We start from the raw sequence: 26,184 nt of genomic DNA, 5'->3' as shown, positions 1-26,184 counted from the left end.
TGATCCCTTTACAGCAGAATTCCCTCCCTCAAATGTCTGTTCACTATATCTCTAAGGAGTCATCCCTTTGTTATTATAGGCATACCTAAGACTCAGGAAAATAGGCGGGCATTCAGTAGGAAGTGAACACATAAGTGTCAATATTAATTCTAATTATATTCGAGTTTTATGAAATGTATCTTTGACATCAACCACCTGTTTAAATGATTCTTTCTTGTTTGGCTTAACACCTATGCTTTTAGAATGATACTGAGGATGACAGATGACCTCCAAAAACCATGGGGTGACAGTCTTGTGACTGTGGGTAGTCTGAAAGGTGAAAGAGATAGGAACATAATAAGATTTTTCAAAGGAAAAACATTTAAAGCTAAATTCTTCACTCAAATTTATGATGTACATTACCTGTGTCTTGAAAGTGTTATGCTGACAGAGTCAGGACAATTTCTCAGATCTGACACTCAGTGGGAGTTCACAGTACAACTTAGAACAAGGTTTCTGAACTTAATATTCATTTTGACATTTACTCTGGTGCAGAGATGGGTCTTGAGTCACCACTTGTGGAATCATAGCCGCACTAGAAAATCCCTAAAGTTTGAGGGCACTTGGACAGATAGTTTTGGCTCTAATCATCTCTGATCTTCTGTAAACAATTTGGCATCCTTCCTATTTGTACATACCCAGCAAATAATGTGAACCAGGAAAGAAAATATGTATGCTAATATAATCTCTTCCCCCTTGTTGTGCGTGTGAATGAAACCGAGTCCATCAGAAAGAAGGATATCTGCCAGTATCAGCAGGGAGATTATTATCTTTGCGTATGTTGTTTGCTAAGAAAATCCCTGTTAAGAACTGTTGTGGTGATGCACAGAATTGCGGAAGGATGTATTTCCACTCTACACATTTGCATCCATCTGACTTTTTAATTTCTTAGGTCTCTAAAACCATTCTACATGAACAGCATGTCACCCTTAAAGTAATTAAATTGAACTGCATGCAGCTTCATCGGGACAGGATAGTATTCTGGCAACAACACTGCGAAGCAGTTTCCCGCTTGATTACCTCATAAATAAGACCTATGCGACGTGGTCACTGCTGATACCGAAGGTCTGGGCTGAATGACTCAGGACTGTCCTGTCCGTCTGCCTCTTTTATGGTCTCATGTTGCCTCTGTCTTCCCTTTCCACAAAATTCCACTTGTAAAAAGAACAAGAAAAACAAAGGGGAGTCACGATCAGTGTGTTTTCTAAACAGCCCTGTGTCTTAGAGTTAGCAGAGGTTAGCAAACGGTCAACAGGTGAGAAAGAAAGAGGGAGCGAGAAGGCATGTATTTACGTCCATGCCTGTTTAGTCACATCTGTTCCTATACTTCTGTTTTTGATTTCATGTGAGCACAAACCACAAGCAAATGTTGAAGGCAAGAGGAGGAGCAGCACAAAATTAGTGCACATGAAATCAAGATCGGTCCTTAATACGGGACAGAGTAGAAGAAATCATGAACTCACAAGAAACATCTTGTGAAGGAAGGGATAAAAAGTAAATAATGACAACAACTATTTTAAAAGAAAGAGCAAGATCCTAAAATAAAACCAACACCATTGGTGGTCACTAGTTCAGTGCTCAAGCTGTCATCTGTTGAATCTGGCAGTCTGCACGTCATTCAACGGATAAATGCCTTTACCAGAACCCTCTGGACAACGAGAATATACAGTGCACGCATTTAAACCAGACTGCCAGGGCTCGGGGAAACTCTGTTGGTGGTCACAGAGACCAAAGAATCAGGTATAGGAAATTCTGAGTAAAGCAGACGTATGCTCAGAGGAAAAAATAATGAGAAGCAAACTTTTTTTCCCCCCTTCTTATCCAACATTTTGGTAATCCAGGCTGATTGCACGGTAATGTAGCCACTCATAAATTTAAGAATACACACAGGTTATATTTATGTGGCTAAACTGGAAGCGGTCTTTCCTTTCAGGTAGCCACAGAGCCACACAATTTGCTGTTGGGAAACAGGACATATTTTATCTTCTCTCATCCAGGTTGCTATGAGGAACCGCATAAAGTACTGCCTACTCTGCAACATGCCACAGCAAAGTGTTTTCAACTGTATTCCACGTGGTGAGTCTCAGCAAAGCAAGAAATAGCGAGATTTTTTTGCAGATTACTCCACGGGCTCAAAAATACTGAGTCTGTGCAAACATTAAAAAAAGACTCAAAATATTTGAACTGGAAAACACACTCATTTGCTGTAATGCCTGTGGATTTCTTAAAAAAATACAGGATCTTCTTTTCCAGCCATCCTCTCAAATGAGAAGTGGGATAATGAAGAAGAATTCTAAACAATCTTATTGTAGGATGTTTTCATAGGCTATATACAGCCGTTTCAGTTTATTAATTTATGTACATTTTGTCTCAGTTTTCAAACAAAAACAAACCCTTTCTGGGGGTAGCTTCATCCAAGTTTTTTGTTCTGTTCCATTGTTCTTCAACTCGCACCATGGAAACAGGAGTATTACTGGAATCTCCTCCTTTCACATCAGCACTGGTATGAAGTTTCAGGGGCCAGCTATTACACCTGAGGTTTTAAATGATGTTTCTGGGGTGCTGCAGCTCCTAATACCCCAATAGGAATGTTACGTTTTGGAAGAAACGAAGGGAGTGTGTTAATTTTTGAGGAAGCTTCACTCTGTAACACAGTGAAGCTTGAACACTCTCGTGTGCATTTGCTGCGTTGTGCCATCACCATGCCAATGGTCTTTGAGTATATTATTCAGATTTATTACATAAGTTTCACCTTTTTTCTTTCCCTTTCGACAGCCTCTGATTAGAATTAGCATTTTCCATGTTATCTGCTGCGTACGTGTGTAAGGGAACAAGAAAACCAATCTTTTAATAGCCAAGGACAGACAATCTTCCACAGACCATTTGCTTTTCACAAGGTATTTTTCATCATATAATACAGAAGGAAAGTTATTAAAATGTTACTTCTACAGAATTTTCCAGTTCCATTTGTTTATTCCTAATCTACATCATCTGGGCCTCCTGAGCATTTGGGTGAGCAGTTGGTTTGCAGTTCAACACATGAATTATCTTCATATGCCAAAGAAAGCTTAGGAATTGCCCAGTCTATTTCAGAACTTAGAAAAAGTAAGAGGTTGTATCCGGCAGCAGCAATATGCGTTAAACATTCTTAAAGAAAGCTTTGTTTTTAAGGAGAGGCAACCCATTTGGTTCAAGTAGGACCAACATAAATCTTCATTCAGGGCTTTAAGCATACCAGGAACTCTTCTGAATTTAAATAAGTTTTTTGTCTCCTTCCTCCCCCACCCCCCCCCCCCCCAATAAACACTTTTTCCTATATCTTCCAGGTCTTTGCACTTCTATATTTTAGCCTTTTAGGAAATAAAAAAATGTCTCTCTCTTGGAGTGTGCATACTGAATAAAGCTGAATCAAATGAAAATCCTTTTAGTTATGCATCATCATCGCATCATAGAACTATAGAGTGGTTTGAATTGGAAGGGACTTTAAAGACCACCCAGTTTCATCCCCTCTGCCATGCGCAGAGACACCTCCCACTAGATCAAAGCCACACCCAACTTGCCCTTGAACACCACCAGGGGTAGCCCACCCACAATTTCTCTGGGCAACCTGTGCCAGTGCCTCACCACCCTTACAGTAAAAAATTTCTTCCTAATATCTAATCTAAATCTCCCCTCTTTCCTCTTAAAACTGTTACCACTCATGCTATCCCTGATAAAGAGTCCCTCCTCACCTTTCCTGTAGGCCCCACTGATGTAGTCAAAGGCTGCTCTATGTGTTGTTTATATCCATTCTTCTCTATCCTTGTTGTATGGGAGATTTGGATGCTGGATTGGAAAGCTTAGCCCCAGTACGTATTGTTGAAAACTCTCTGGCTACTTTTGCAAGAAGCTGCCCATCACAAGGTATTCCTCCCAGAGAGAAGTGATGCAATGCTTTCAAAGAAAGCTCATGCTCCCAGACAAGAAAACATAAACAATCCAGATTAATATGTCAGAGAGCTGCCAATTTTTCTGACCTAAACGAGAGTCCCTCCGTATTTTGGTGGCGGTGTTCAGGTCCGTCTCTTAGAATTGTCTATGTCCTGGGTAACTCAGTTTTCATTTATTTATAAACATTACACTTCTAACTCTTGGGACCACAGATTAAAAAAAAATGAAATAAAAAAGCACAGCAAAGAGGCAAAAAAATTCCATCCACCCCCCGCCACGCTCTATCCAGATTCTTAACAGTTGCATGATTTTTGAACAGTGTCACTTATTAAGGAGTTTCTGACTCATGATCCTGAACTACTTAGTGATGGCAATGTGCGTGCGACAATGATTGTTCCAGATAAAGCAAGTGCCCTGCATGCACTCGGCCGTGCTTGGGGAGAACATGATGCCCTCCCACAGCCCCGCGCTGTGGAGGGAATTGCGGTTGGCTGGTGTTGCTCATGCCACACGGCTGACTAACCTGTCCCTGCAGATGAAACATTAACAGATGGAGGTTCTGCTTAGGGACGTAGAATTTGGTGTTATTTTATTTCATTTTCGTTTATCTTAATTCAGGGGTAGAATCAGAATAGCAACTCTGTGAAAAAAAAATAAATAAAAGAGAAGAAAAAAAACCAACTTTTGCCTTTTCTTCCTGATGTATCAGCTCGGTCCGCTAAATGCTAGTGCTCCAGTCTATGCTACCAGCAACAGACCATAGATGGTGAATAAAGGATTCTCCGGCCAATCTTGAAAGTATTTTGGGTAATAATCCGCTGTTTTGTTGGCTGCGTGGAAAAGAAGGGTGAGGTAGAGAAGAATGAATTTGAAGATATCTGCCTAAGAATTTATTTTAAATCTACAGAATATGTGGAACCCGTGCATTTGCAAGGCTCTGGAATGTGGTTAAATTAATAAGCAAATTAAAAACTAAAAATCCTGCTGAAGTGTTGGACTGATCGTACCTTTAGTGAGCTGAGACCAGCTGGGAATTTCCTTAAACCCTAGAATGAAGTGAGGTTTCTGATGCAGATAGCTCACAGTGGAGCAACAATGTTACATGGATTTTATGAGTTTCAATAACTCTGCTTTAATCAGAAAATTAGAAGTAACCGAGAACCCCCCCTAAGGCCTGATTTGCTACTCAATTAAACCAGTATAGCACCAGAGTAATGTCATGGTTTTTGATGGACTTATGCTGGCATAAAATTCATGTCAGAGGCGGGTGAATCAAGCCCCAAGACAGCTGTGAATTATTTTCTTTCTGTCTGACATTTTAACGTTCAAGTGAAAAAACATGGTGGATTTGGGAATGAATCCCAAATGCACTGAACCCGAGAGTCTTGATAGAGAAAGACAGGAGTTTAGTGCTAATATAAACAACTAAATCTACATAATATAGGTCTTCTTAACAGAAAGCACCACCTTAACAACCTGGCTGCCACATTTCTTAATAAATTAGCAACCTGCATTTACGCACTAACATTAGTGAAAATTTGTAGGGTATTACAGTGGACAAATCCAAATGTTTGGATAAGATCTACCGATTATTATTTCATTTCTCTGAATGCAACGCTTAAATATTTGCCCTCTGGTATTAGGAATAATTTTGTAAACTATAATGTAAGCAAAAAGAACTTAGTGGTGTTTTTCTGTTTTATGTATCTACCGTAAAATACATAATTGCATTAAATTAGAGGATACTATGCTAATTAAAAGCAACAAGAATGAATAACTTTCACAGTGCATTAACTTAAGTAAGCCATTTCAGTTTTGCACCATTTATAAAACCTTAGTATTGTAACATTTACTAAATATTTGCAAAATTACATGAAATTGCTTAAAAATGGAAATTTGCTAAATAAGCAGAAAGAAAACATCTGTAAGTAATATAACATCTGAACACAAAAATATTAACCAGGAGACAAGTGTTGCCAAGCATATACATAATTATTGTACTTCATTAGACCCAATTCTGATGAATCTCACTTAAACTTGCAAATACATTTAAGACTCAATCTACTCTCAAACCACTTTTACATCAAGGGAATCCTATTAGCTGAAGGTCAGTCGAGACCTCCTGTTGGTGTATGAGAAAGGGGAAATCAGGCTTATAGTTTGCCAGAAGAGAGATAACCACTTATGATTTTGATGTCTTAAGTAGAATGAATACAAAACCTCCAAACTGCAATTTTTACCACCAGGAATTGTGCAACTCAAGCATGTAAAATGAAGCAATATGGTATTTTAGTGCCAAAGTATGTTCACTTAAAATTTCTGAAAAACTACAGTTTGCCAACTCAATGTCTGCTGCGTACAACGAGGCGGTAATGAAGGACAAACGTGGGAAGATAAATGGCCAGCTTCCTGTACAAATACTTGACTTCATCCTAAATATTCAGCCGAAACCCCCTTACAGCCTTAATCCAAGGCTGAATCTATATTTTTGCCACATACTTACACAGGACTTTAGAATTTGTGCAATGGCTGGCATCACAGAAAGAGCTGAACTCAGAACTGATCCTCAGCAAGCATTGACACGTCTTAGGGAGGTCCAGAATAATAGGACTTCAGCGTTTTTTCTGCTCCATACCACTCTCAGAACAGATCACACTTTTCTACTTAATTTAGGTTTGGATACTTATTTAGAGCCATATTCATCTACCAGTCTACATTCTACAAGATGTTTTTCCTAGAATACTTTAAAAGCCTCCTGAGGTCCCAGACTCCTTGTATGCGATGCACAAAGGAAGTTCTGTTCCATATTACCTTTACTGAAGCATACAGATAAGTAACGTCACTGAAAAATTTAGATGCCTTGTTCCCAGCTCGAAGTCTCACATATGAAGTAGTTTTCTGGGAAGAAATCTTGGAATTACCTGACAATCACTCAGTTTTGGCCTGTGTCATTTGTGTATTTCACAGAGCAGCTAGTAACTCCTCTGAGATGCAGGTCTTCCACCCAATTGCCATTGTGCACACATCAGTAAGAAGAGAGACTAGACAAGAAGGATGAAAAAGACAAGCTCAGATCTCAGCCTTGTTAATCCAAATATTGTTATGATGCTCTCTCCCCAATTCCCTTCTGCTGCCTCTCATTCCCCCAAACACGCCAGCCATGGAGAATCTGTTTCGTAGTCTAGAGCAGATCTCCAAGGATCAGAAGAAACTGCTTCATTTCAGGAACCATTATATCTACTTAATTTCTAACTATGCAGCACACTTCCAAGAAGAAATTCAGGCTCACAAAACTGACCAACTTACAGGCATGCAATGCTCAGCAGTTTTTCAGATGTCATCACCTGGAGATTCAGTCAGATGATTACCTATCGCTGCTACCAGGGCTGGGGAAAAAGCAAACAACTGAAAGGCCCTCCGTGAAATGACCAGTTAGAAAAGCCACAGGGAGGAAAAAAACCAGCACGCACTTTCTAATACTTAATTAAAGAATAATAGAAAGTGTATATCATTGTTTGTGTGTTGTTGACTCTGGGAACTGGAGAAAAGAGAAAAAAAAGTACTCTAATAAAAATATCACATGAATCACAAAAAAAAGTAGTTTTGAGGAAATTTCCTGCAGCAATTTTGGCAGCACTTCACTGAGAGAAAATGTGCTTCCCTCTCTTTGCAATAGTTGTGCTGAGTGAGACCTAGAAGCAAGACTTTATAGGCAGAAAACAAATCGAGGGCAGGACTAGTCTGTGTCTCTTTCAAAATCCTAAGGGACTACATACACAGAAAAAGCAGAAAAGTCCAAGCATCAAAGTCACATTATATATACATTCCTAGACTCTTTTTAGAGCTAGGCAACAAACTTCTTCAAAGAAATGAAGCAATGCAGAATAAGAAATGGCAGGAACAGAATTATTGCTCCACTGAACAGATTGTGCACTAGTATATAATTCTGGGATTTTTTTTTTCCATTGACATCTTTATATGCAAGATATAGTCCAAAATAAATGGGGAAGCCAGTATTTAAAAGAGAGAGAAAGGAAGAGAGAAAGAATAACAATTCTACATTAAATAATTATGAGAAGAAATGATTAATTCATCTTGAAATATATTCAGCAACATTCCAGCTATAAAACTACAGCTATGTAGTAAGGAGTCTATCATATCAACAGAAGAGCTGTTAGAAATCTTTATCAACTGTTTTAGAAACCCCCATGGCTGCCTTCTTACAATGGATATTTAGTTTGACTACCAGACCTCAGTAGTTCTCTTTAAAGAAAAGCCTTGGATTTGGATTTGGATTTGGATCTGGCCTGTTGTTTTGTTAGTCTTTCTTGAAGACCCCTTCAAGGACAACTTTCTGGGCAGATTCAGAGGCCTTTGTTCTTACTGAGTGACCACTTCCAAAGGTGCTGGCTAAAATGGTGAAAGATGAACCAGACCTAAGCCTGCTAAGGGTTTCACGTAGGCCCTCCAGACAGTGGTTTCACTCAATACTGCAGTGTTTTACCTATACTTTCAGGGCTGGCAGGTGAGTCAGGATTGAATCAAATGATTCATACAGAGGAGAGGTGTTTTATAATAACATAATAACAAATATAATAATGAGTAATGAAAACAATAACAAAAAGTATTACTGCTAACTCTTTTTTGAACACTACAAGTCTTTTCTTAGTTGTGGAAGATAAACACTCCTTAAGTTTTGCATTTTATTAGAGGAATGGCCAAGTGAAGAGGTGGAGAAGGCTGGCCAAGTTATTAGCAGCCCTGGTTTTATTGGAACTGATGGAGTTTGCAGTGCTTTCTTCTACTCCATAGCATTCATTTCTGTTTTCTATCAGGGGAGAGCAATTTCTTGACTGCGTACAGAGATATTAGGTAGTACCTGAAAGTATTCAAAGATTTGAATCTTCTTTTTTTAACTAAAAAAAAAATAGAAAATCATAATAAACTGTGTGTTGCTTTATCTTACTTCCATCAACACAGACTAAGAATGAATGTTCCATTCTTTGATGAGTGATGTTTACATTCAACTGGACCACTTCGCTGACCATTATGCTAGGATCTTGTCGAAAAAGTCTTTTACTATAAGTTTCAGTACCACACACGCTTCATTCATAGAATGGTTTGTGTTAGAAAGCACCCTAAAGATCATCTAGTTCCACTCCCCCTGGATCACCTAGTTCCAACCCCCCAGGTTCAAAGCCTCATCCAACTTGGCCTTGATTCTTAATCTAGTTGTCACCGAGTAGATAATTTTTAAAACGTCCATAGAAATTCCCTTGCTTTCATTAGGGGTTAAATTGATTACTTCTCCAGTCAGACAACTGAGGTTCATAACTGTAAAGAAAGTTTTACTCAACTTTTTTAGAGCATCCTCCATGTCCCCTGTTCAGATGACAGTTTCAAAGGAAGCAGTGTTTCAAAGGTATTTTGGACTGTATTTTCCTTAATCACCTGCCAAATTCTACAGCTTTCATTTCTGTTCTCTGTGCTTTCTCTGAAAACTATATGATGAGCCAGCACATCCTATACCTGTAGATGCCAGTCCTATATAGGCAGAATGATGATACCAAGTTTTACTACACCAAATTCCCCATCTACTATTACTTGAACACAGAAAGCTGTTTGCTGATGAGAGGAAACCGCTCTTTGCTTGCATTTTGTGCTTTAATGTCCAAAAAGGAAAAAAATGTTCCTTTTACAGCCTTATGAGCCACTAAGCGCATAAGCCTTGATTAATGTATATATGCTCAGTGGTTCATGTTTTGGAATGGATTGAGGAGAAGGACAGCTGATCCTGTTGAGCCAGATAGCTAAATTGGAAACAAAATCTCTTTTAACAATTTCAATCCACAGGTCTTTCATTAAAAAAAGATTTTTCAGTTTCTCCGGAAAACTCATGTTCAGTCCCCTGGAAGCCAATTCCCATGCTTCAGAATTGTTTACAGTAAATAAATCATGCGCCGGATTAACAGAAAACCTATGTCAAGTTTTAGCTTGAATCTTTAAGCTTCATAGTTTACAAAGAGATTCCGTTAAGTTTTGTTTTTCTTTTTCTTCATTGCTACCCAGGGAAATCGAGTCCCCAGCACAGACAAGAGGGGTAATTCCATTTTGTCACATAAGGAATCCTTCCTAAAAGACTCTAGATAAAAATTAGCAGATCACTTAATCAATTATACAGGAGACACAAGACCTCAAGCTTTTTTAATTCAACTTTAATTCACCAAAGGAAGTTTCTTATCCTCCTAATTTCAAGTATCCCTGCATATGATTTTCTGTACTATTAATAGCATTACTTCAATAATATACTGACAGGGACTCTTTTCTAACAGCACTGTATGACACACACATATGATGCTGAGTGAAATATTTCTTTTAGTATCACAAACCTTCCTCCCCAGGAGCTTTTATACCTTGTCCAATAACAACATGAAGACCTCTCATGAAGAATACTTTGATGAGTTCCCTATGTCTAGAGTTTCAGTGTAGCTTAGCCACACTCGCAGTAAGTATTCGTGAAAATAACATCCTCATGGCACATGTAATTTTGACCACAATTACCCCTCATTACTGGTTTCTTCTATATTCAGTCATTTGTAAAGTTTCAAACTTTAAGTTACTGAAATTGTCAATGTTTTAGCCAAACTACTAAGTTAAACTTCTCTTCCACACAATAAAATTTAAGTACCATCCTTAAAAATTAAAAAATAAACACTAATATACATTATCAAAGTTAGTTAAGTAGTAAAGGTGATTTTCTTTCCATCATTGTAAATCTAGACTGAAATTAAATACAGCATGTATTTTTTCCTTATTTAATTTTATAATCTTTTACGCATATGTAAACTCAGGTTTTTCTTCTTTTTTTTGCTGCTGCTATGTTATCACTAAACTAGTAGAAAGTTAGTAGCTGCAGTATTGAGGGTTTATTTGTTTCAGATATTGCCTTGCTTCTTGGATTTTTTGAGTCTTAAACATGACATGAATCATCACTAAATAGAGTTAAATAGTTCATGGATTTTCCATGAAGGATAGGTAGGTCTGTAACCTACTACCTCAAAATTTTCCCTAATAGTATTCTTTTTTTTTTTTTCTAATTGTCTTTTTAAAATCGTGGGAAAATGAGTAGCATGCACTTACAAAGAATTCATACACTGTACATTTGACACATATTTATTATCTCTGAATTTTTATTCTATGTAAAAGCCAGCTGACCATTACAATACGGTTTGGAGATCAACTAACCTCCTTGTGACAAATCTGAGAAAAGACAGATATTACTTAATGAAGGAGGGTGTCTACTTCTTTGAGTGTTTCGTGGTTGGGGTTTTCTGCAGTGTGGGTTGTTTGACACTTGTGCAGTCTTCGCAGAGTCTCAGTCCCATGTCCTGTTCCTGTGTCTCCTCCTCTGATGTGTTTATGAAGTGGCCTCCTGTCTCAGTAAATAGCAAAGGCACAAGGCAGCGCATGAGGTTTTTCTGTCTTTTGTTCAATCCGGCTTTGTAGTGAAAGCATTCTGTGTAAAGCAAACTGTCTTTTTACTCTAAGTAGGATTCTGGTTTAGGAGGCTGGAAGCTGGGAAGAACAATGCAATTAATCACTTGGGAGCAACAGGAAACAATACACACACAGCTACTACATACAGCATCGTATTCTAATGATCTGCAGCTATTTGTTTTAAAACATCATAGTTACTAGCTAAAGGCATATAAACAGTGTTGAATAATTAAAAAAAACAACCAACCAACCATATATAGGCATTAGATTTAGGCTAAACCTACCTGTGAGGGAAGAGATGCAACTTGCACTTGCTGACTTGCACATCCAAGCAATAAACAGCTTTGTACATCCAGCACAATCAGGTTTCTGCCTCTGTCTCCCACGGGCTCTTGACTCTTTCAGAGGGTACAGATCATCACAGAGGAGTTTGTGCCAGGATGCTGCTGTCCATTCAGAGTTAGAGTAAGACAAATTTCTGAAAATAGTGAGAGATCAATACATTCTAGAAGGCTCCATGGGATTGTGTAACAGTCAAAGTGACCACAGGACAGGGTGTTGTGTGTGACACCACCAAAACAGCAGCTAGTTTACTATCATAGTTTCCTCCTGTATTTTTGTGTGCAACGAGCTTCTCTAGTACACTAACAAATTCAGAAAGACTTTAAATGCTCAAAAGCTATTTGGTACCCAAGACCAGTTCTGAAATCATAAAACACATGCTCATTTGCTGCATCTGATTTTCCAGCACTTAATTTCTGAATGTAAACTCTGCTCAGTACCTTTGGGAGCTGGAGTTACATATGGGTACTTTGCCTTTTTGAGCATGGATCCCATTGATTATGCCTAAACTCAGTCCAGCAATATCATTTTCCTGGTTAAATCCCCTGCAGGGCCTGATGCAGAGGGCTTTTGCAGAGGAAGACCAGCATGCTCCAAAAGAATCAGGGCCCACTGCCTTACAAAATGCTCTACTTTCTTTTAAAAATACAGAGAAAGCATAGGCATTAGTTATTATATGTCTGCACTAGTTACCAAAGCATTTTGCTGTACCTGAAAGACACAGTTCCCGTCTCCTTAACAGTTTGAGAGTTTTCAAATCTATGTTGCTCATCTACTTAAGGAGTACTTTTTTTTTAACATTCACGTGATTAAGATCACGTACCACAAAAGCAGAGAAATATAGTGAGGTGATTTTTGTAGTACACTGTCATATGACGATCGTTTAAGAGAGATCCTAATTCGCTTTCCTGAAAGAATATACTTTTAAGGGAGAAACAGCAAGACACATCCATCCAAGGGAAACTACAGGACTGTAGTTCCCTAGCAAAAATAAGTGCTTTCCCATAGTGGGATCTGCACATATCTGAAAGCTTTGAGAAAGACAAGGCTCTCCTATCATCTACTTTGTGTTCGCAAGAGGCATGACAGGTACCTTTCATCCAGCACGCCGGCGCAAGGGTCTCACTCTTGAATGCTCAACTGACGCTGTTAATTATGCCTGAAAGCTACAATACATAATGCAGAGTTACCATTTTCAGGACAGTGAAGTACCTAAAATTTTAGCACTGTGATACTCACAATTTTGATAGACAAAAACATGAATTTAGAATACTGAATTTGCTATTATTGAGTCCAAATCGGTAAACAGATGAGAAAATATAAAATGCAGCCTGACTTTACTAATTAGAGCACAATAACAGCAAGTTATGGTACATGTTTTCTTTTCCTCACTGTAGAAACTATAATCTTGCCCCAACATTCAGAGCAATACCAAAGAGGTCAGCATAAATCCTCACCACTTCTGAGCTGTTTGTTGTATCTTTATTTGTGTCTGGGCTTTCATATAACTAATTTCCCTGTACTTTGTGCACATTTAGAAGGGAGAATATGCAGCTTTTGAGGGGGAATTAGATGCTCATTGCAGTAGAGGGCAGTAGTATCAATTCACAAGTCAGACAGAGCTATGTACAGTACACATAAATACCAGTGCAGTTGTTAGACCATTTAGGTAAATGGAGTGATGAGAAGGAAAAATAGTTATTCCTTGGAAATTAATTGTATTTTTAATACCTTGATCAGAGTGTATAATGAACTCACAACACACCCTTTACAGATAAGGGTAGGCAACCACACTGTGCAATCCCAATATTAAAATCATCCTACACATGTTAAAATTAGTAACCTCTTAGGAAATCAGTCCAAATTTATGAGTGAACAGAGACTGTAACCACTTGTGCTTCATGCAACAATATCTGTAATTTAAAATCTGCAGTATTGAACTTGGGGCCACCCCTACCCCACTAAAAATAAGTCTCCTCCAAGTCAGTGGAAACTGGCAATCTTAACCAAGTAGCAACAGCTTACAGAAATATATCTCCATTTGTAATCATTTCAGTGTATGGATGATGACATATGGAAACATCTGGATCTGATGATGTCCACAGGAGATTCCAAAATGGTAGTGTCTAAATGTGATGATACAATAAATACAAGATGTTTTATTTTAGATTGAAATAGCAGAATAAAGACAAGGGCAGATTTAGATAACGAATTCAAGCGTGGGACCTCAGGTGGCAGCGTGCACGCTTCTTAAGTCTTGAAAACACCTCCAGGAACAGCCACCTTCTATGATCTCAGAGCAGCCCCACAGCTGCTCTCCAGCCAAAATTCTTAACAGGCTCGCGCTCACCAAGTTATGTGACCGTTAATTCAAACCATTCGCTGCTCAACATAATTAAGAACCAATCTCTGAGTCCAGAACAATAGTCTGCTCAAGCACTAGCACATGGGAGCAAAATGAGACTTTATGTCTTGGCTCATGCTTGCTTTCATAATTTTTTTTTTTTTCTTCTTCCAAACAAAATCTCAGCTTCCCCTCTCCTCCCTGCAGCACATCCGCGGGCAGTTTTCAGATTACCATAGACTCCTTCAGGCTTTCTTCACCACAGAAATGGAGCCACCAAATTACCCCAAATGTATTGTCATGCATAAGCGCTAAAGCAATAAATTTAGGACCTCTGACTTAGAGATTACCCGTTTGGAGATCTAATGTCGAGACACTGAATACCAGCGGGGCGCTGTTATTTCTGGTCCACTCCAGTTACTTTTGGTGTGGAACAAGAGGGGAAATGGTGAGGTTTACACAAACTTTGCTGTTGCTTAAAGCCCTGATGACTCAAGAACTACTTTATGCCTCAGCCTGACCAAGGACAGCCTCAGGGACATCTCTAACAGCCAAGAATAGCTCATATGGAGGAGCCCTAGGCGATTTCTGGTTTCTCACTATATTCCCTGCTCCACCATGCGAAGGCTGAGACAGCCGAAAGAAGTAAAACGGGTTTTATAACACACTTTTCCTCTGTCAGGCAAATTTCCTGCCAGGCTGGGCCGGCGCTGCTCAGCTCTGCAGCTGGGAGGTTTTCAGGGGCCGGATGAAGGCTTACTTTCCATCAGCAGTGGGTCTTCCTCATCCCTGAGGTGTGTGACACCACCACCAACATCTGTACCAAGCCCTCTGTCACCTGAAGTCTCATAGATTGAAGGTTTAAAATGCAGAAATATAGCAGTGCAGAAAACAGCTTGGACAAAAGTGTAAGACTTTTTGGGCCACAAGCAGAAAGAAGAGCCGTGTTGTAGCGGAAAAGCAGAAAAATACCCTCCTCTTCTTCTTTTAAAAGCATCGGGCTTTTAAAAAAGGACTTTCTCCTCTTCAAGCTACCAACAAAGATACAAACGCAGGAAATCTTTTCTGTTTTCCAAAACAGAGTCTAGCAAAGGAGGCCAAGGAAGGAACATAAAATAGATTTGAAGATCTGAAACAAAAACCATGTGGAGAATCGTGGAAAAATACGGTAGATAGGGGTTAATGAAGAGGAAATCTCAGCAAGGTTCATGTCATACTTTTTTTGCTATTTATTCCTTACAAATGAAACAGTGTTCTTCCCCATAGAAAGGCCACTGCTAGTCTACATAGCTCTGAAATTTGCACAGATTACAAGGATCAGGTGAAAATCTAAACAGCCAGTGAGGAGGTCCTCTCTGCTAATGATGGACCCAGTTTCCCAAGAAAGGGGGATGCAGCTGAGGTGAAGTCCCATGAACCATGGACCTCTCTCTGTAAAAGTGATTACCTACCTTAGTGATGGCAGAAATGCTTGAGCTTTTGGGAGTGGGAGGGGAAAGGAGGAATTTTTCTCCACTGTTGGCTGCCTTGGTCTCTGGTATACCTCATCTGTAAGGACTGTGGGACCTTAAAACCCTGCCAAACTCCATGAAGGAAGAATATTGCTTCCAATTTGCTTAACTTGGTACATTTTCTGATTGGGAAGACCCATCAGAGGAGCTATTTTGTGCACTCCAGCTGGTCATGTTATGGAGATCATAATTTGGAAGAGCTAAAAACATTGTTCTTGCAGTTCAAAACCCTTTACCTTCACCACAGGGCACTGCTCATGCAGCTTCCTCTCTAACTCCAGCTAATTAAATTAACATTATTGAAACAAAAAAGCGAAATAGTTAGGTTAAGTTTCAGCAGGGCTTTTCTATCCTGTAATTAACCCTTGCTATCATTAAATTAGAAGCTTTTGAGATTGTCCTCTTAAGACATACCCACTGAAGGTATAAATTTCACAAACCATAGCAGGAGATCAGAACTAGATGATCTTTAAGGTCCTTTCTAGCCTAAACCATTCTATGACTCTGTGATTCTACGAAGTTAAGCAGTATCCATGCCTGGTTACTTAGCTATTCAAAAATAAGATATATGCAGTTTATGTCATCTTTCCATGGATGACTCAGAAGGAATTAGAGCCATCTACTTAGCAGTCCGTGGCTCATTTCTACTTGGGAAGCAAGGATGTGCTGCCAGGAGTGATTTTAGGAGTTTAAACACTATTGTAATTTCATTAAAATTGTTCCTAGATTTCCCAGCTGCTCTGCAGTGTATAGTGGAACGTGCATGTGGCTCACTTCTGCACATGGCCTGACACTCCCACGTACAGCTTGACCTGTGAAAGGAAAGAGAAAGCCACCACTGTTAAATTCCAGAGCCACCAAGCTAGGTTTTTCTTTGTTTTGGACCTTGAAATCAAAGGCTGATAACTGCCTAATGCTTCTGTGCATTTGAGCCAGTGGAACTACAGTACATTCAGATACTTCTTAGGTCTTAAACTACAGAGCTCTTTGTTCACAGGTCTCCTTTTATCTTCAGAATACATGCCTTACAGAAATCAATCAACCCACACACACACACACACACTTCTTTCCTTCAGAGTTTTAATCTTAAACATAATGTGCTTGCCCCAGATTCCACGCTGTTATATATGTTCTCGCACAGATGGTCTGAGTGACAAAGCTAGTGTATGGCATCAGAGTTTACCCTACAACAATTCATCTTTCTGTAATAACTGCGTGATAAACTATGGAAGAAAGAGGGGCCTCCTTTCTACTTCTCTTATCTATGGACTGCTGTAAATATTATCAGGAAACTCGTGACCCACTTCCTTCAGTTTCCCATGATAAGTTTATTGGATTTGTTTAAACAAACTTGTGTCCCAGCCCTCTGATACACTAACGTTTTGTTGTAGAATCACTGCAGATGTTGGTAAATGATATATTTCACAAAAAGACCTCCATAAAACGTTTAAGGTCAGATTTGGCTCTGTGTCCCTGTCAGATTGAACAATGATCATATTGCCATGCAAATGAATAAGAGCAAAATTCAGAGTAAGGAGCGAAGGCCTTGTGTCTGGATTTGCAAGAGGAGGGAAAAGAAAGAAATAACAATATGCATTTCATTAAAATACACTTATCTTTGGCCACACTGAGTGTATACTTTTTTTTTTTGTTTCGACACACAAAGAAGTGGTCTCATTCCTGGCTTAAATATATAGCTACACCTCTTTTATTTGAGGTACATTGCTTCGTATTCCTGCATTTTAATCAAAATTAAGCTGTTTAAATTAGTATACATAATACTGTTTAAGTGCTTCAGGTGAGCACAATGGTTTGAATACATTTCAAGTGTTCACTATTTCAGTTGTTTTCCACTGTAGATCTCAAAACTTCCAAGAATTGTGAATCTAAACAGTATGTCTCACACTCTCTAGCAAACAAGTTTCCTTACTGCATTAAGTACTTTCCATGGCAGATAACCCTCTTCACTAGAAGGTAGTCATTTGGTCGGGGGATTGAGGGGTGGCTGCAATGCACCCAATATCAGCCCCAACGTCTGACAAAATTATCAGTTTCAGACATTGAAACCACGCTTTTAGTTCTCAGTCATCTAAAAGCAGGAGTAGCAGCTGGGAAGAGCGTGGGGAAAAAAATGGTGAACATCTTCACCTAAATAAGAAATTTCTAACCTTTTCTCTTTTCCTGGTCCAATGCAATCTCAACACACTGTTTTTTGAAGGAGGTGAAAGTCACCACTCCTGCCCCTCCTTTTCCTCTCCAGACTCCAGAGGCTGTTTTTCCCTTGCTGTTCTTATCAATTCCCAGGCTCCACCCTGCTGTGATGGAGGGACATTTTTCTTAGAGAACCTTCTCAAGAGGAAAATTCCCTTGTGACTCCCCATGACTCTCAGACTATGCCTTCTTGGTGGTGGGATCTGGATTCTCTAGTGAAGGGCAATGGAAATACGCTTTTCCAGAACGTAGCTCCTTTTACAGCCCATACTTTCCCTCTTCTGATAGTAATCAGTCCCTTTAAGTAACTTGTGTGACATTTCCCCAGAGAAAGCAGCCATTCTTCTATCCCGCCTGATTTTCTAAACAGCATGAAATACATTAAAAAGGAAAACACTGCAAATACCTGAAAAGTCTTTGCTGGGCACTCTTGATATAAATTATTTCATTAGAAGAGGATCATGTTAATGAAGCAATAAATGGAAACCTAAAGAAAACGAGAAATTTGGAAAAGCAAACAGTGAACGTGAATTAGCTGGCAGTCAAGTAAATGTTCTAAATTTCTTATATGCTCGCAGGCTGTTTTAATTCCAATTTTGTGCACTTAGTCAAATACTAAATCCAGGTACCCTGTCAACCTCCTTTTTAAAATTCTGGCTAAGCTACTGACTGAACATTTTGTAAATCATATATGCTGCCTTATTTTTATAAAGCTGTCGAAAGCTAATGCCCGTATCTGCTTTGGTATACGGTGTGGAAACCGAGAAGAGGGAGGAGTGGTGAAATGAGTACAGAAAATACAAATTTACAAACCAAACTCCCTTCCTCTCAAGACAGCAAACTGAAAATGGAGAGCCCCTTTTCCCTATCTTAACTCAGGAGCTAGGAAGTATTCAGATAGCTGTAATTTTCCACAGAAATTGAGCTCAGACCTTTCCCAGGGTGAGGCAAGCAGTAATCACAGGCACAGCCTTTCAGGAAACTCCGGGTCTGCTTCTTGTAGAGAGATTAGTTTCTCCATGGGACTTGGCTGGATAGTGCTGGAGATGAGGTTGTTGGTTTGTCTCCCACCGCCCTTGTTCCCGTGCAGCAATGCAGCACCTCCCACCTTGGGGTAGGGGAAAGGAGAAGAGAGACAGTTAATGGGAGAATGGATTTTCTCTGCTCCTCAGTCTTGCCTGACCCTGGTTTAGAACATACACTTTCTGCCAACACAGTAACCTATGAAAACTAGACAATGGCTGAAACCTGGGAGGCTTTGATTTGTATTTTATTGGTTGTATGTACTGTACACCTGTGGCACAATATGTAACTTTTTACTGGAGGTGGAATGCATGCATATGAACTCCCACAGAGTAGCACATAACAAAAATAAGACTCTCCTGGGCTTTTGCCAGTATCATTGGAAATCTCAATTTATAAGAGTTTTAAAGCCCGGTACCAGCTGGAAGCTACTGTTTGTTGGCGATTCGTTTTGGTTATGGTAGAAAATAATTCCATTCCTTTTAAGGCAATACCAAACACTAGCTTCGAGCTGAAATCCAATAAGGTAAAACAACCTTGCACCAAAATATCTTACTACAGTATCTTGTGAAAATGCTAACTGTTCCTACACAGAGTTTCCTAGGTAGTTGTCATGGAATGAACTAGAATGCCTGGAGTTTGTAACTTTTCAAGTTAAACGTCATTAAGTTAAATGTCATTAAGAATAAGTACAACTGTCTTATAAACACAGCAGTGTGTTATGTATGCTCTGTCAGAGCTCTCTGTTTAAAACGAAACTTTAACTCTTGTCTGTCAGTGCCAATGGCAGAGATTAATATTCTGTACAGAAGGAAATTTGCATAAAGAAAATATTGTCCCAAGATCACTGGATAGTCCTCTCCAGCTCCAGGAATAAAAAAGTGTGAAGGCATGAAGTCAAGAACTAAAAGCTTGGGATGTGGCATGTAATGCCATATCGGCATTTTTCAGAGACAGCTGCTTACCCTTTCCCAGGCTGAACTCCTCTTTCTGCTGCAGGAGTCATTTGGTTCTGACTCCCCTGCCAACCCTGAGAATATAACTGAGGAACCGCAGTATCAAGTGAAACCACTGTCTGAAGGGCCAACACAAAACCCTCAGCAGGCTTGGGTCTGGTTCATCTTTCATCATTTTAGTCAGCACCTTTGGAAGTGGTCACTCAGTAAGAACAAAGGCCTCTGAATCTGCCCAGAAAGTTGTCCTTGAAGGGGTCCTCAAGAAAGACTTAACAAAAACCCTGACCATCTCTGAGCTTCATTACTGGAAACACAGTAGAAAAATAACTTTGGGGTCTCATCAGATCACTATCAAGCCCTCTTAAGTCACTGAAAAATTTACTTTGTGGCTTTACATCAGTTGTATAAAATAAACTGGGATATGCTTGAAATAACATCTAGTTTTCTCCAGAGTCAGTGATTCTGAGCTATTATGAGAAGAAGCAAACTGTATAAGTGTTTTTCACTCCCTTCTGGCCTGAGATGACTGATGAGCCTGACAGACAGTATGAGCAAAAGCAAAGGTGTTTTGAAATAAATGAGAAGTACTTTGGAATGAATGTAGCAAACATAGAACAAGGTTGATGAAGGGGCCATGGAAAACATAAGAAAAAGACTTTTGATACATTCAGAAAATACAGTGGGTATAAATAGCAGGGGAATTAATAGACTGAACTAAATAAAAAGACAATATGAGACAGGAAGAATTCATACACATTCAGAATAAGTGATCCCTTAGCTATTCAGTTGTAGATATTTCAATCAGTCTACTGTCTGTTCTCTCAACAGGATAATATTTAAAACTTTGCCAGCTAATTACAGTAAATATGCACTGCAAGAAAACCCTATATATTCTTTTTCAATTATTTTGGTGTAAAAAATATACCACTTTGTTTTTCAAAGTTTTCAAATACCTCTGACATACAGGTCAGCATAGGTTTGAAAAATGACAGCTTGTATTCAGCTTCTTATTCTTGAGAAGTTTGGAGCCAGAGAGAACTAGAGAGCCTGAGTGTGGTAAAATACTGTTTTATAGGTACCTGCCTTTTGCTATGAGGGCTGGACATGAGCCTGATGAGGAAACAATGGGAACTTTTCCGACATACTAAGTATGGATGGTTGCAAAAGATGTCAGTCCCAGACACTGGAGCGGACTGAACACAAATGACATGAATTACATTGGATGAAAGAGCGTGGAGGAACAGAAATAAAATACCACAGCTTCCTGTACTTCCAACTTACAATAAGAGATGGGGAGAGGAAGAGGAAAAGGACACCGAAGGAACAGCGGTCACAGTGGTGGCTACAGGGTCAGCAAAGTAGGGAGCCATGAACCTCTACTGTGAAGAGCAACAATCCAGAAACCCAGGGACAAGTGCCAGCTTGAGCGGTCCTTGGATGGAGGGCTGCAGTTCGACACTGAACAGCACTTCTGCTTCCTGGATGAATGGACTAACAATTTGCTAGGTTACCCAGTACAGTGTCCCTCAGGTTGAGTTCTTAAGAAGGGTGTATATGAGGGTTTTTTAAGAGGTGTTTAGTATCAGAAAATTTCCAGAGAGGAATCATATTTTAAAAAGTATCACCCTCACTGGCATATTATCCTATACATCTGTAGGCAATCTCTTGCTGGCTGTGAAGGCTTTTTTGCAATCCCAGTTTAAATTATCTCCAATGGTGGATTTTAGGCACTAATTTAGGTCCATAATTAATCACTTTCTTGGACCGAATTCTTGATGTTTAGCTAAATATATGCCCTGGAACTTGGAAACAATATCACTAACAACATTGGGCACTGAGAGAAATATTTCATCAACTACATCAAGGATTCGAGACCTTTTCAGAGTATTTATTTGTCTCTCTAATGAATCAAAATGGACACATTGCATAGGCGTGCGTGTCTCTGGATCAAAACTGATTTTTAAAATTTTGTAAGCACATATTCCAACTGTTGAACCTTCAAGAGACTTCACAGTCAACAAAGAAACTCTCTACTTCAACTCTTTTTGGACAGAGTAGATATTTCCATGTGAGAAAGGGTCACGAGCCACCAAAATGCTAAATAAAGTTGCTGATGAGATAGGAAACCTGGGAAAATATTTGGAAACAGATTACAAGGAACACTTTCACAAACTTTCAGAGAAGAAGACTGAGTACTCAGCTGAGTGTTGTCTCCCCAAGATTCCACAATCACAGCATCAAACCTTTCACCTTTTGTTGCAGTAAATGGGCCACATCTGCCAGACAGAACAAATTCTGACCAGGAAGAGATAGTTTGGGGAAATCCATTTTTCATTGTCACTGGTGTTTTAATGAAACCAGTTTTGTCAGCTTTACAAAGACCATGCGTTGAAATACAGACAATACATCATGATAAGGCCCTGAAAGCTATTGTTTATTATCTCTCCATACTAAAATGGATTTTTCAATGGTCCTCAAGGTGTTTCTATCTTTTCCTTGTTTGGCTTTGTTCTTTGAGTGCCTCGTCTGAGACTTGCCTTTTAAATCAGGGAAATAAATCTTGTAGAGTAGAGCTTTCACAAAACTCTTGCAACAGTTAACTCAAAATCTTTAACCAAGCACCTAACTGAAATTTTAAACCGAAAGCATAAAACGAAGCTAATGTTCCTTTAGCATTTTATGGACCACAAGAACCATACAATCACTAAAAAAATGCCTAACACCAAGGATATCAACAAGCTGAAAGAATTAAAAGGTCTCTGGTGGTCAGTTAACAACTTTATGCCCAAGAGGAAACAAAGAAACAGAGGAGTGGAAGAACAAGAGAAGCAGCAATGGAGATCCTTGGCTTCTTTTGGTTTTCTCTGTATCTAGATTTATTTCAAACACATGTTATCATGGATGTATAATAATGTGTTTTCAAAAGGAATAAATGAGCCTATGATCTCAAGTCATTTACTGCAACTCTTGTACTTCATGATTTCTCAAGCAGTTCTTCTCAAGAAGAGGCAGCACACTCATTGTCACCACTGGGATAACTTACTCGTGAGTAGCAGCCCGAGTCACATCACACAGGGTCCTGAGTCTGCACTGGTAAATGGATGTAAGTGTGGCAGAAATTTCATCCAGGTCTTTTGTCTCAGATTTGAAGGAAAAAAGAGATTTTATGACATCCAAGGGATGTGACTAAAAGAATGATTGCTTTGCTTTTATTTCTTTGTGACTATTTTAATTAAGAAAACATGAAAGTTATTGTAATGAACTGAACATCTGAAAGAGAAAGGTGAAACTACAACTGAATGTCCTTGATCTAAGTGTTTTATTTTAAGGTTTAGTTCAGCTGAGAGATATAAGTCTGGGGGGGGTAGGATGGCTTATGTCTGTCAAGACTCCTACTATAGCTGAAAAGAATGATCTGAACAGTCTGTTGTTAAAATATCTGAGGCAGATGTTACTTTTACCACCACAGTCAAAGCAAGGGTCCTCAGTGTTTGACTTTCAAAATCCTCTTTAAGTTCTTTACAGAGACATAAAATGGTTTGTTTATTAAATCTGTAATTTCACAAAACTTGTGAGGTCCAGAATGAAATGCCTGATTCCAGTGGGACGTATATTTCCTTAGTCTTTTTAAGAGCATACCTCCTTTAGTCCAACACCAAGTGCTATATTTATAATCTAATAAGACAGGAAAGATATTTTTTCCCTTTCATTATCATTTCTGATACATTACTCTCAAATAGTTACAAATTTAGCTATTTTATTCTTGTAAATACATGGCATCAGTACTGAAACTCAGCTTCATGTCACGTTTCTTTTTGAATGCCTGAACAAATTCATACTTACTTGCTGCTCTCTGTCTCAAAAGATTTCAAAGGTGTTTTGAAACGTCATATACAAAAGGCTCCCTTTACCAGCCACAAAAGATTGGTCATTGCTCAGCAGCAGAATGCAGTAAAACTAAACACTGGGGAACAGTTTATGTCAAGAAATACAAGTAGACACTTCTCTGAAAGCCATATTTAATTAGTGGATTTTTGTTTCCTCAGCTATCTGATCAGGGAGTCACATCTTCATCTACCAGAAATCAAAAATGGAATAACAGCCCAGCAGCAACATCCAGAAACAATGCAGTTTAATGGATCTATTTTCTTTATTTAAATTTCTCAACGGTGAGATAACAGTGACTAAATCACATCATAATGTGAGCCATAGAGTACAGCCAGACTTTAAGCAGGGAAAGGAGTCATGTCTCCAAAAGGGTGTAGGATGGAGCTCTTAACATGAAGCACTATTTAAAAGTCATGGAGGAGACTTTGAATCTACTGAAGACGAACAGAACTTTAGCTCTGGAAGTCAATAGTAAAAATTCAGTGAAGCATGATTTAGTTCTAAGTATTGAAAAATACATGCTAATTTCTGTTTAATATCTGATTAAGTGGATATGTTTCTCTTATGACACATCTGTATTTAATTCACTGACCTTCATTTGAAACTCGAAAAAATTTGAAAGAAAATAATGGTAAAAATCAAGGGTTTCTTTGTTATTGCATTGTATTCATCCACTGTTCCATGTCTAATGCCAAATAAGTTTAAAGACGTGCACAGCAGCCCTATGAGATCCTGGTTCTCCCCCAGGAGCTGCTCCTATCTCTGATACCACAGTTATCATCAGCCAGCTCTGAATGTTTAGAATCACTGCGACTAATTGAGATCAGGACCTCAACTCTGAGGAATGGTCTGAAAGGACCAACAGATGAGAAACACATTAGGACAGCCTTAGCTAGTCACCATCAATCCACAGACACTGCTGTAATGTCACATGCTGATTGCCCAAACCTGACACTGAACTGACATAAACCAAATTGCCCCTGGGTCAAACGTGTGACAGTCTGTGCTGCAATGCAAGGTGAGCTGGGAAAGGCAGGGGAAAGGGGGACACGAAGCAGCGATGAGGAGTCATCTTGTCTAGTCAGGGTGTTTCCCAAAGACGGGGAAACAGAAAACACGGTTAAATTAGAGCAAAGACCTGAACGTGCAGAAAAGGGAGGAAAAACTTATTGACTAAACTTCAAACTGTTTCCTGCATGATGCTGGGACACTAAATACAACTCATAGAGCCAGGTGTTTCTCTGCCACTACACCTGAGAGAAGGAAACAGTAATGGAACCCCTCAGGATGGGAATTTTGTTTCTTTCCAAATATTGTACACATTCTTACAAGTCCTGTATGTAACTCTGCAAAGAAATCAGTACACAGGCGCATAAGACAATGCTCTCTCACGTATTACTACAACAATGAGCAGAATCAGACATATAAAGAGGAGATATAGCGGCTCCACCACATCAAGACTCCCAGAGAAATATTTTTTTCACCACTGACTACTTGCCACATCACTTAAGTACAAAATGAATAGGAATACCTGTTACACAGCACACAGCGCAGTCCTTGCTTCTCAGAAACCAATACAGAAAGAATGTTTATACACTGATTCTAGGAAAAAAAAGGTAAAAATGTTTATTAAAAAAATTTCAAGCAAGAGAAATTCTGTAGTGATGCAAGTAAAAGCTATGTTTAATTAGAGGATCAGTAACTCTGTGTGTAAATACTGCATGACTTGCATCTAAGTGAGGAAAAATGTAAGAAAATACATGTCCTTTGATTGGTGAACCAATTGGGAATTTGCACAACCTTAGGTGACATAACCTCCTCCTGAACAACTTTAAGGAGCGGATGCAATCCCTTGACTCAGTGCTCCTGAAATCAGTGGAACTAGATCTGCTACCTCCAGCCACGTCTTATGACCATTGTGAACATAACAGTAAACTGACTTTCTGTACTACAGGGAAGTCAAAGAATCAAATACACAGCTACAATACAGTGAAATGTATCTTCGGTAAAAACGTTTATTTTGTACTCAAGGAACTGTAACGTTAATCTTATAATACTGGATGGTTTGTTTTGGTGTATTTTTGTTTTGTTTTTTTAACTTGCACATGTCTTTCCTAACTCTTTTTCTGATTATTTTGTCAATCTTTGTCACACTTCAAAACCGAGATCTTGTTTCTAGGTTTTCCAGCTTTTTAAAAAAATTGTATATTATTTTCAAGGAAAAATGCATTATGCCTGCTGCCTATTTTATTTGGATTAAAATAGTCAGAAATATTTTGAGGTAACCAGTCAGACCCATTTAAGCATCATTGACTAAAAGATGAGAAGAGATAAGAATTTTTGTAAACAACCTTGTGTTTCCAAACCAGGCATCCTGCGATTCCATTGCCCTCATGAGAAGTCAGGTCCTGGTGTGCAGTGAGTTCATCAGGAGCAGCCTGCT

The 26,184-nt window shown here is 39.0% G+C and overlaps 1 long non-coding RNA gene across 3 annotated transcripts; it reads right to left on the bottom strand.

The window, feature by feature from the left end:
* Positions 1-197: 197 nt before the first annotated feature.
* LOC128852150 (uncharacterized) lies at positions 198-26,184 on the bottom strand. 3 transcript variants are annotated; one of them, XR_008449805.1, is made up of 9 exons: positions 26,093-26,184; positions 25,273-25,343; positions 18,807-18,982; positions 18,281-18,361; positions 13,834-16,475; positions 12,902-12,974; positions 11,751-11,944; positions 1,060-1,193; positions 198-309 (listed from the first exon to the last, which is right to left on the bottom strand). It is a non-coding gene; the product is annotated as an uncharacterized LOC128852150 (long non-coding RNA). The 3 variants fall into 3 exon arrangements; XR_008449807.1 differs by lacking the exons at positions 198-309; positions 1,060-1,193 and adding an exon at positions 4,659-4,799; XR_008449806.1 differs by lacking the exons at positions 198-309; positions 1,060-1,193 and adding an exon at positions 11,169-11,544.

The sequence above is a fragment of the Cuculus canorus genome, chromosome 4, assembly GCF_017976375.1.
Source record: "Cuculus canorus isolate bCucCan1 chromosome 4, bCucCan1.pri, whole genome shotgun sequence".
Taxonomy (NCBI): Eukaryota; Metazoa; Chordata; class Aves; order Cuculiformes; family Cuculidae; genus Cuculus; species Cuculus canorus.
The sequence above is the reverse complement of the archived record's forward strand: the minus strand, read 5'-3'. Positions and strand labels throughout refer to the sequence as shown.